We start from the raw sequence: 12,634 nt of genomic DNA, 5'->3' as shown, positions 1-12,634 counted from the left end.
AGTTCATTTTCAAATATTTTTCACCATTTTCTTTGCTTGCATTATTCCGACATGCACCAAATACTACTATATAAGTACGTTTGAAAAGTGCTATTTTGCAAAATACAAGCTGATACAGACCGAGACAATGATGAAGATACTCCAACAACGTCTACACCCAATCAAAAGGCATCGAAAAGAAAGCGAAAAATTTCAATACTTTGTGCAGCTCGAAATGAAATTTTTTTTTTTTCAATTTTCATATTTTTCAATAAAAATACCTTTATTTGTTGCCATAAGCTTCATTAAATGATTTGCATAAACCACCGAGATATTGGCGTTTCTATAAAAAAAACGTCTTAAAAGTCTTAATTTCCATACAAAATACATTTCGTGCCCACGTCATCAGATTAAGCTGTACAGCTATGTTACGGTTCTAAGGTTAAAAACTGAAAGAAAAAAGTTTAGAAAATTACTCATACGCCCTGTGTGGAAAGTATGCCTAATAGGTTATTTCTATCAACATTTTCAAATTCTTTTTCAACTGTTACCCTGTAAAACATTTTTATTTGATGTAAAAAATCCTCACCAAATATGAGTCCTGTTGCTCAACCCTACGCGATCGCTTGTTTTATTTAGTCTCTCATATAATAGATATGAGTAAAGTTTTTTTCTTTGTATTGATATTTAACTTAAAATTTATAAATTTATTTCATTTTTCCAAATTCCAAGTTTCTCAAAATATCTAAATTTAGTAATTTTTTAATACCATACCTTTTGTTAATAAAGTACAAATAAAAGAAACAAATTAAACTAAAAATTATAAACAAATTATGCTTTAGTTTACTTATAAAAAAACTGGATGTTTTGTTTAAAAAGCTCTTGTGTTTTAAAAAGAGCAAAAACGATAGAAATATGCTTAAAATTTCTGCTTTGTAACTTCAAAATCAGCTAGTCTATAAATTAGACATAGAATTTGAAATTTTAAAATCAATTAAGGCATTATTTAAAATAAATAAATTTTTTTAATAGAAATTTATATACTTATAGAAGCTTGTGACAATGAGAATAAATACAAAGTAATTAGAAATATTGCAAATATTTCTTTTCTTGCCTCAACTACTTCGTTACTTCGGGAAACAAAACCTGCCAGAGTGTTAAAACTTACCGAACTTGCATTGCACTGAAAGTGCATATTACTTATTAATGCAGCAATGTCTCGCCGTTGAGTGCATTTACATGCCAAATTATTTCATGTTGCCAAATATTTAATGACAAGCGTTAGTGCGAAAATAATGAAGAATGGCTAAAGTGAAATTGACATTCATAATTAAGTTCGCAGACAGCCGTGCGAATGGACAAATTTGGATATTGAGCATGAATTTATTTTGGCAAGTGCATGCGATGCGTAAATAACTGCTCGAAATGCAACGAAAGTGTTGTACAGTGGGGTCAGCGTAGTGATGAAAGCGGTAAATATTTAATAATTTTCGATTAAGAGCGCTACAAAAGTTTTTTTTTTTTTAATTAACCAAAAGCGGATTGGGATAGTGTCAATGAATTTCTTTATTTCTGTGAAATTACATACGATATAAATATCATTTCATGTATAATATATAAAAATAATAATATAAAAAGCCCACCACAGGTACGCTTGCAGAAGTTCAAACGCTGAAGCCAATTTTCGACGTATTTCAATCATAAATCAGCCAATACTGCTGCAATTTTACGTTCTATGTATTCTTATGAAGCTCAGCAATCATCGCTGGCTTGTTGACGTAGACCGAAGACTTGACGTAGCCCCACTGAAAATAGTCTAATGCCGTCAAACCGTACTACCGAAGCGACCAATTGAGTGGACCATTTCGTGAGATAACACGTTCATCAAACTTAGTTTTCAATAAAGCGTTTGTGACATTTGCAGTGTGGCTTGTGGCGCCGTCCTGTTGGAACCACATATTGTCCAAGTCCATATCATACAATTGCCTATTCACAGTAACGTGCCGGTCATGATCATCACGGAAGAAGTACGGCCCAATAACGCCGCTGGCCTCTAAAACACACCAAACCGTAAGTTTGGTGGGATGTAATGGTGACACGTGGAGTGCGTACGTACTTTCACAGGTATAAAGATATTTTTTTTAAACTTTTGAAGTGCTGTTATTGAATTGAATTCAGACCATACTTCTCTTATCTCCGATATACATTACATAACGAATAGACAGATTTTCGAACTACCGGTGCACTCAATGAAACTACTTACATCCGTTTTGTACTTTGGGGACAGCCATTAAAGGTTGGGTGTCAAATGAATTTAGGTATTCTGTGGTTGGCTTGTGTTAACTCTGAGCATTTATAGAGAAAGGGGAAAACGGATAAAAGACCAGTACACTGCTATAGTAGCCGTAGGATTTTAAACACAAATCCTGGACTTATGTAAATATGACTTAAGTCCTTTTCTTCTTCTTATTTACTAGAGTCGGTGTCTTCGAGCTTATAGCAGAGTTAGGAACAGTGAGCCTATCGTTTCTCCTTTTCACAATGTGGCGCCAGTTGGAGATTCCAAGGGAAGCCAGGAACTTCTCTGGTCTTTCCAAAGGAGTGGAGGTCTTCCTCTTCCTCTGCTTCCCCCAGCGGGTACTGTGTCGAATACTTTCAGAGCTGGAGTGTTTCCGTCCATTCAGACGACATGATCAATTGCCTGCTCAGTCCGACGTAGCACCTGTTAGCAAGCATATTCTGCGTTGGATTTCGAGGCTGACATTGTTGCTGGTAGATAGATGGTAGGAGATATTTCGTATTGCCCTCCTTCCCTACCAAACCCATTTGCTTCGCTTCTTTATCCATTTTGGAGGAAACAGAACTAACGACGCAGGAGTGAGGCCAATGATATCGATGTCATCGGAGTACGTCAGTAGCTGTACACTCTTATAGAAGATGGTACCTTCACTATTTAACTATGCAGCTCGTATTATTTTCTCTAGAAACAGATTGAAGAAGTCGCACAATAGGTAGTCTCCCCTTCCGAACCCTCGTTTGGTGTCGAAGGACTCGGAGATGTCTTTCTCGACCCTGACAGAGCTTTGGTATTTTTTAACGTCAGCTTACACAGCCATATTAGCTTTGAGGGGATACCAAGTTCAAACATAGTGACCTAGAGGCATGGTAGTTGGCGCAGATTGTGGGATCTCCGTTTTTGCGGATTGGGCAGGGCACACTTAAATTCCAATCTTCGGACATGCTTTCGTCCGACCATATTCTAAAATGAAGCTGATGCATGCACCTTATCAGTTCTTCGCCGCCGTGTTTGAAAAGCTCGGCCGGCAGTTAATCAGCCCCCGCCGCTTTGTTTTTTTTTCAAACGGGTAATTGCTATTCGAACTTTTTCACGGTCACGCAATGGAACGTCTGCTCCATCGTCTTTGACTGGGTAATCAGTTTGGCCTTCTCCTGGCGTTTTGCTTTCACTGCCATTCAGTAGTTTGGAAAAGTGTTCCTATTATAATTTTTGTATGCTCTCGCATCAGTCACTAGATCACCTCGGGGGGTTCTATAGGAGTATGCTCCGGTACTGAAGCCTTCTTTTAGTCGCCGCATCTTATCGTAATCTTTTCGAGCCTTTCCCTTGTCGTCCAGCGTTCCTTTTCAATTCTTGTCTATCTAGTCTTATCACTATTGCGCCGTGTTGACTTCGCTATCTAGCACGTCGTTATATAATAGTTTGTCAAAAAAGTCTTGCGGTATTTTTATTGAATTTTTTTTTTATTGAAATTGAAATGAATTTTTGATGACTCATGCCCAGCTCTTGACCGATGTTACGGCTGCTACTATGCCGGTCTCTTTCGACCATTTCAGCGACTTTATCGCAATTTTTGACGACAGGCCTTCCGGAGCATGGCGCATCTCCGACCACCTCTACACCAGAACGAAAACGTTGAAACCATCGTTGTGCGGTGGAAATGGAATCTGTATCGGGTCCATAAACTGCAGAAATTTTATTGGCGGCTTGAGATGCATTTTCGCCTTTATCGTAGTAGTACCGTAAAATATGCCGTATTTTCTCTTTATTTTGCTCCATGTTTGCGACGCTATAACTCACGAACGACTTAAAAGAAACGACAATCAATCGACAATAAAACTAGAACTACGCGCTTTCAGCGCCAACTAGCGAAAATACCGCAAGACTTTTTTGACAACCTATTATATATCTTCTAAACTATTTACTCAAAATGAGTATGAAACTCTCTTTCGATCGTTCCCAGTGGACATGGTATAAACTCTGGACAAGTGACAGGTTTGACCAGTCTGTGAGCTTTCGCCTTCCTGAATTGTTGACTACGCTACAATTAATCTGTGGTGTCGACAATGCCGCCTAGCTTTCCGCCTATATATGTAAGTACTCGTATATTGTAGCTATCTATATCCTCCCTTAATTGTTCAATAAAACATCACAGCCCTTATATGTACCTAGTGCTTCTTCTTGGAAGTTGCTGACTGAGTTTGGCAGCCCGATAAAGATAAAGAGCTGTCAATATCATTGTAGTATGCACCCGTCCCAAATCATCAGTCCATTTTCAATCCGACGATGCAGGTATCAGCCTTCCCTACTAAAACTTTTCACCACCTACGTCATTAGGATATTCGTACCTGAAAGTGACTATTGAAATCTAACTTTAAACGGATATAGTCTGATTCATTTAAATTTGGCTGGTTGAAGATGACGCTATGTTGGTACTCTTTTCTGTTTTAGAGGTAGTTGTAGAGTAAAGAAGGAAGTAACGAAAATATTTTTGGCATGTATGAAAACATTTTGATACCAAAAAAGAAAACACAACACAACGAACGGTTTAACGCTAGGGTACATCGCTAGTGCACCCAGTTTGCTTAAACATCTGGCATGCTGGATTCGCTCCTCTCCACCGCAGAAATGCCACCCTTCCAACGCCTGTGTCCATTGCAAGACTTCATCACCATCATTATTACACAAAAGTTTGGGACCATTGTGTGCCGGATGATCTCTCCGAAGTAACTATGAGATAAACCCACATTACTGAGCGTTTATCTGTGATTTTTTTTCTTTTTTACCATCACTTTTGTTGCTAACTTTGTCTGTAGTTCTTTTTCTTTTCTTTGAAATGGTCAAAAGTCATTTATTAATTTTTTAGTGTGTGCGATTGCCATGTTTACCACTAGATATTTCCACCGGCATTCTTGTCATTTTATCATTGCCAAGCAACAATCAGTGAAAGCGCATCATTTATCTTATAGATCTTATCGCGTTCATCAACATGTAGACACATGCAACAACATTGCCTTTATCTACTTACACACCGATATCGTTGTTATCTACCAGCGGCACATTGAGTCTTGACTTCGGTAGCGCCAGACTACTGATTGTCGCGACGAAGCCAGTTTTATTTTTTACTTTGCAACGACATCATAACACATTAAATGTCTGCTGTGACAACTGCAAAAAATTAAAAAAATAAAAATTTAAAAAGTAACTAAAAAATAAAAAACTAGCAACTTCCGTTATTAGGATTTTTCATTTATTTTATTAAATGTGCATATTTTTGTGTTCCGTAGCGAACACGCTTTACCTAACGAAGCGAATAGAGACTGTGATTTGGTTTGTGTTCCCACTACTTTCCGATTTTCAAGGGCGTTTCGGTTTCGATAAAAAAATTCCTTATATTTTGGCAAAAATCACATCCACTATTTGTTTCGAATCGTGGCACTGAATTTGTTAGTCAATTTGGGTACTTAAAGTGATATTTCTTACCTGATGCCTTTATGGAAGTAGGCCGCAAATCTAAATGATCAAGGAATTTGTATGCATTTTTTTGCTGTTCGGGAAAATTAGTCGGAAAGAAATCAATTTATTCAAAGGATAGAATCATTCAGTAGAGAAATGAACTCAACTTAAACAGTGGCTGATTCAGAGGGGGTAATTGGGGTACATTTCGATATCGCAGGCGTGTGCTAATTTGAATTTATAATTGTGAATTTACGCCTATGTCATTCACTCAGCGTGATTCTTCGGAAAGAATCGATCGATCTATCAAAGGCATCAAATATGGTGTATGATACGCTGCTTGTAACGTTTCGAAATCGATGACAAAAAGCTAAGGAACATTTTTGATCCATGAACTTGATCACTGGTAGTGCCATTGTAGGCAGAAGCAATAGTCAAAAGACAGCATGTTACTGACTACTGCATTGGAAACGTTGAAGAACTGCGATGTAGTCCTATACCCCATAATCCATAGTTTTCTTCGCACATTCTGCACACTTCCTGTAACACATGCGAGCTCTGAACGCTCTTCTTCGATACTTCGCCGTATAAAAACGTGGCTGACGACGAACCGAGTGAGGCAATAGTAGGGTAGCGAAACGTCCAATTTTTTTATATCCGAAATTTGGCTGTCATTCATAAGTGATAAGTTAATCTCTAATAAGTTTATGGGTTTCTTCTTTTTTATCATTACTACAGTAGATCGGTCTGGGCCAAGAATAAAAAACTTCGCCAGTTGCGTCTATTGTTTACGAAATGACGCCAATTGTACATTCATCTATAAGATGCTTGGGAGTCCTTGCATCCGTTGTCCATCCATGGGTCTTGAAACGAGGAACTTTTTGTTGGGCCATCCTCTTTTAAGTGGCCTATATAGACCAATCAGCACATTCGATTGATTTTTTGTCTGCTTAACTACTTGTATATTCAATTCGCCGTAGAGTAGGTCGTAGTTCTGTCTTCTTCGTTAATCATCGTTCAAGCGGATATTTCCAAAAGCCCTTGCGAAGAACAGTTCTCTCGAATGCTCTGCTTTCGCATCTCGATTGATAAGAAATTTATAGCGCGTAATTTTTAATTGTCGAGATCGGGATCTGATTCGCAATTTCCTATGAATGCCAAAGTAGCACCTGTTAGCAAGAGTTATTCTGCACTTAGTCTCCAGGCTTAGATTGTTGGCGGCTTTTACCACTGGGTTCGACATAGACAAGGATCTTCACTTTTCCAAGTTTATTGCTGACAATAGTGTTTAGTTTAGATGCGAGGAGTATTTGTGTGTGGCCTGCAGGTACTTTGTTTTTCCTTTTCTTTCTGTCACCATAAGATCAACATCTTTCGCTTTTTTTCTAAGCTGAAAAGTCTGCACTGACGGCTTTGTTGTTCAAACCTATGATATCAATATCAATTTAAGTAGGCACTGCTATTGCGGTTCAGATTAGCGTCCCGTATCAGCATTATATTGATGAAGGCACACAAGAAGGAATCACGTTGGCTTAAAGCTCGTCTGGTATCGAACTAATCGGAAGGGTTCTTAACGATTTTGACGCAGCTGATAGTTCTGCTCAACATCATTCTAAACACTAAAGGTTTTTAGGCTCTCATCAAAGATAATGAAATAATCTCATGATGAGTTCAAGGACATAGTGATACTCCTTGCAACTGTAAAGCAGATTAACTAGTCAGAGCAGGCGCTATTCTACAATTAGACCCCGAAAAAGTGAAAATTTATATGCCTCTGGCTGTTTACCTTTATTTAATCGACAAATATGTTTTAGGTATAACTGAGTCGCAGTGGAGCTAATCTCTACATAAGAACTCTAGTAGGAGTACTAACAGGCCATTGTCTCATTGGTAGACATGAAGCTACCAGAAGGTAGAAGAAGAAGAGATTACAAAATATCTTCTTTAGGAATGCAAAGCTTTTAATAGGAAAATCATCGCGACTATCGGTTAAGGGTTTCTTTGGCGATGGCTCAGAGGTTCACACGTAAAACTTTTTTATTGATGAACTTCACCAACAGCACAGGAAGGTTCAGTGAGGAAATAATAGAGTGAACATATGTGAGTCCCAGTGGTTTCGCAGTGAGACTTCTAACGGCATAGATCCGTTGTTAGATATCCTCCTTTCCTAAGAAATAAACTTAAATTATAAAAAGGAGTTACAATAAATAATATGTTTTTTTCATAAAATTACGCCTCATAAGGTGTTAGTCTAGTCAACAAAAATTTCCAGAATAAATTGACAAATTTATTTAAATTTTAGGACTACAGACTGGCTTAACACCATATGTCTTGCAGAAAAGTATTTTTTCTTATGAAGCAATCATTACTGCTTTGTCAAGAAGTTGTAAGAAATTAAAAATTACAGTCTTTCTGAACAATGTCCGCAACGGTGTAGAATTTATTTAGTCTCAATAAGTCCACTATAATGGAAATTCTTTAAAACGCTGAAAACTTCAAAATAATTACTTGCACTGTATTGGAAGACTTGTTGTCATCTCCGTGCCATATATTCTATATACTTAAATTTTGTTAACACGAGTGTGAGTTTACCTTCGTGTAATGTCATAAGATTGTCGTTGACAGTTTGCCAGTAACATTCAATTAAGTATGCACATTCTCATTAAAAACTTTACGCCATTAATAAATGCCACAAGGGTATGGAGGTAATGGAGTGATATGTGTTTTTAAGAGCATACACATATGTTATGATGTAATATGTAATATATATATCTTATATCATATATACATATGTATAATGTGTATTAGAGTATATAGTATAAGTACCGTGAGTTTTATAATATACCTTCATATCGTGAACGTAAAAAGCATTATTTCGGATAGCTCTTTAATGACAGAAATTAAATTTTTGCGATATTTTCTTTATCCGTATCTTCTGAGCCCTCAATACTATACTCCATGCAGTACCGGTAGGCATTTCTGGCAGGTTTCGATTAGAATCGGGGAAGCTCTTCACAATAGCGCTCTCAAGAGGGACAGTTTGAAATAATACATCGGCACTTCTATTAAAACTCTGACAATTTGAACCTCTCTATCGCGGATTTTTCACTTGGTGATTCCTTCTATGCGCACATACCAGAAAGCGATATCAGGCTGGATCAAAGCCGCTGAGGAAGGGGTGCGGTGAAAAGACCACTGTAGTGTTCTTGCAGTGGAAGAAATTGTCATCAAAAGACAGTATTCCATCAAAGGACAATAGGTGCTTCGAACTACAGGTCCCTTTCGGGAGGTGGGCATTCCCTCCGATAGCAGAGTGGCAATAACGGCCTTGAGCTCACTCAGTGTTCGTTGAGGACACGTTTTGTTCTTTTTATATGTCTTCCCGTGAGCTCGGTAAGCGCTGGCCAGAAATTGTGCGACTGCGAAACACTTCTAACCGAGAGTGGAATGCAAGGGGTTTCTGAACTATTTGTCGTTAGTAAGATTCATCTCGTTACAAAGGTAAAGGTTCGAACAGTTTCCAATAGACTCAAGGCTACAAATCTTGTAAGATGCAAAGTGTCTAAGTGAACGGAGTAAGTTAGGGTGGTGTCATTTTAGCACTTTCTGCTCAACTTTATTTTTAATTATCCAGACTAAAGTTGAAACTTCTCGGCAGACACACCTTCGGCGAAGCTTGCCAAGCCTTTGGGATTGATATTGGTCTCCTTAAAAAGTTTCTTAGACCTATAAAGGTCTGAGAATTCATACCTAGGAGTTTTGGAATCGCAAAGAACTAGCGTTCACCGCTTTTCGAGCGAAATCTTGCTTTACCCTTGATGCGGCGATCAGCCCTATAAGCTAACTAACTTAACTTATTCACTGAAATTATAACTAAGTTAACTTGCTCAGTCCATATCGAGATGATGAAAAATAAATAGGTTCAGTGTTTCAGACGTAGTATATAACTCAATTTATCTCTCCTTTTAAAGGGTTATAATTATTGTAGTCAAAATCAAAAAAAAAAAAAACAAATCTGAAGAAAACACATTCAGAGTAGTGCTCTCGAAACACTTCGATTCGGAAAGCTGCAGTAAAGCCATTGCTTTAAAATGGGGTTTTGCGACTGCAGATGGTCTATTGGCTCTACATAATTGTCATCTGACCCAGTAATTAAGGTTATCTGTGGAGCCAATAAGCAATCTTACTCCGTTAGATTAAGCAAGCTCTCTTTCAATTTTCAGTAGCTATTTCGGTTAATTGCATCTGGATAATCCGCCTTATATGAACATCACACAATTCCATTAAGCTGCCTCAAATCATTTAGCTCCTTCAAGGAGGGTTTGAGGCAATGAACCCCACAGAAACACTTCAGGTCTTGGAACACTAGCAACACAAAACATACCACAACATTACTTTGTGGTAGTCATGATGCTGGACAGAACAAAATGCTTTAACTTCTAGGCAAAAGGAAATTTAGTTATATTGTAGGTGTAAACACAGGGCTCCTACCTTAAGATCCCACCTTCATAAATTGGGAAAAACGGACTTGACAGAATGCAGAGCTTGCACGGATGATGGTGAAACGTTTCGGTTCCCAGTGCTCCAGCTTAAAAGACTTCGTTGGCTGCCATGTTGAAAATCTGTTTTTTTTTTTTACCAAATCCAATGAGCTGCTGGATAAGACTTAATTCGGTTACCACTCGGAAGCGTAATGGGTCTAATGGCTTTCTTAGTGCGCCCGCCTGCGGGCTGGAGTTCAATTGGCTCCCTCTACAACCCAGCAAGTATTGCTTTCCGGCTGTGCACAAACTAACAAAAGCTATACGGCACTTCGTACCGCAATCAAACACGTAACATACTATACTTGAATTTCGAAATATATTTGAGTACATAAACTTAAGATTAATTTACTTAGAACATTTGCGTTTCCATGGGGAAATTAAAATAAAACTTAGCCACAATTTGAGCAGCCGAAAAACTATAAATAAATGATATTTATGTAGGCAGAACGAATACATTTATGTAAGTGTACATATGGCAACAGCAAGGTATACAAATATGTGTGCCACTTTTGTGACTTCCCAGAAAGCCTACGAGCACATCGACAAGCCGTCATTTGCGCAGGAAGTCATAAACGACATACACAGGCTCATTTAGTATTAATGTCAATTTCCTTTTCGACTAGTGCGTGTACATACTTCATATGTACATATGTATGTATGTATGTATGTATGTATATTTGTATTACAGGTGAGCAGCAGTTAGCCCACACACTTATATGCGCTATGAAGCGCAAGTGTTAAATAAGCAAATCCCAAGCGCAATTTTCCACCTAACCAACCGCGTTTACTCGCATTTCAAGCAATACCTTTGCACATTGGTTTCTGCTACTCGTATGGTTTGTTATTTTTACGTGCAGTTTTTGTTGTTATGACACACATTAAGTATCAACTGTAGCTTTACAAAGTACTGGTAAGCCATTCCATAGGGAAAACAATGGCATCTTAACGTTTTCCACTACTTTAGGTTCCCTCTGAGATCATTGCTCTTCCTACGTCATTCGAATTTTGGCTTACAAGTATTTAGCAATCGCATTTCAGTTCGCTTAGTGCTGTCGCATATCATATCAAATGTAAGTATTTTTCGTGTCTTACTGGTCGGCTGAGCCGTTATACTATATATTTTCGAATTGTCGAACTTTAAAATTTTACGGATCTGCTGAAATCATATGGTTGTAATTTGTATATATGTATAGTATGCTACGCTACCACAATGATTCCAATCTTCTTCAAAATGGCAGTCAATTTAGCGCAAAACCTCTCTTACTGAAACTCTAATCTTCTTCAAAACAAAAACTTCTTAGCACAAGAGAATTCAAATATCCTTCTAAGCTTGTGCAAGAACTGAAGCTTCTCGAACTTCCCAAACGACAGCGCTTCGCTCTTTGGGCTCTTTAAAAGTTCCAAGAAGATCCGACGTTTTCGAGCCAAATTTTATTCAGCGGTGAGACCCATTTCTGGCATAATGGGTATGTAAACAAACAAAATTGCCGCGTTTGGAATTCAAGAGCTGCCATTTCAGACACAAAAAAACAACGGTTTGGTTTGGTTTGTGTGCCGGTGGAATCATCGATTCATATTTCTTCAAAAATGATGACGGTGAGAACGTAACCGTCAATAGCGACCGTTATCGCACCTTGATTACCAACTATTTGATATATGAAATTGAAGCTCGTGATCTCGGCGACGTTTGGTTTCAAGAAGACGGTGCCACTTCCTACACGTCGCAGCAATCAATGGATTTATTGATAAAACACTTCGGTGAGTAGATAATTTCATGTTTTGGGGCGATCGGTTGGCCACCAAGATCGTGTGATATCACACCGTAAGACTTTTTCCTGTTCGCCATCGAAAATAGAACTCAACCGATGGACCATCTGCGACGTTGCCGTGACCAACGTTTGAAAGAGATAATCTTCAAAAAATAAATGTCAAAGAATGTTCTTTCGAATGATAATAAACATTCCCCACTAAATTTTGAAATATCTGTGCTTTTTATTTAAACAAGTAGGGAACCTCGTACAAAGTGTCTAGAGCCAGCCACAAATCTATTGAACTAGATAGTATCTAGTCAATTCGTCGACTTCATGGAGAGTATGGCATCCAAGATGCTTCAACTTTTGTCTGGCGAAAGCCGGACAGTGAAGGAGAAAGCATCTAGATGCCTCCACTTATTCTTCCTCCCTACAACTTTTACGTCCTCCAAAATCTTTAGTCTCACCTCGTGAGTGTCAATGGGATAAGTTCCATTTAAGACACCTATCATTGTTACATTGTGAATCTTGCTTAGAGCTAGTAGTGCCATGAACTTTTTGCGTTCCCCTTTCAGCTGGAAGACTCTCGTAATCCAACAAGTACT

This window comes from Bactrocera tryoni, chromosome 2, assembly GCF_016617805.1.
Source record: "Bactrocera tryoni isolate S06 chromosome 2, CSIRO_BtryS06_freeze2, whole genome shotgun sequence".
Taxonomy (NCBI): Eukaryota; Metazoa; Arthropoda; class Insecta; order Diptera; family Tephritidae; genus Bactrocera; species Bactrocera tryoni.
The sequence above is the reverse complement of the archived record's forward strand: the minus strand, read 5'-3'. Positions refer to the sequence as shown.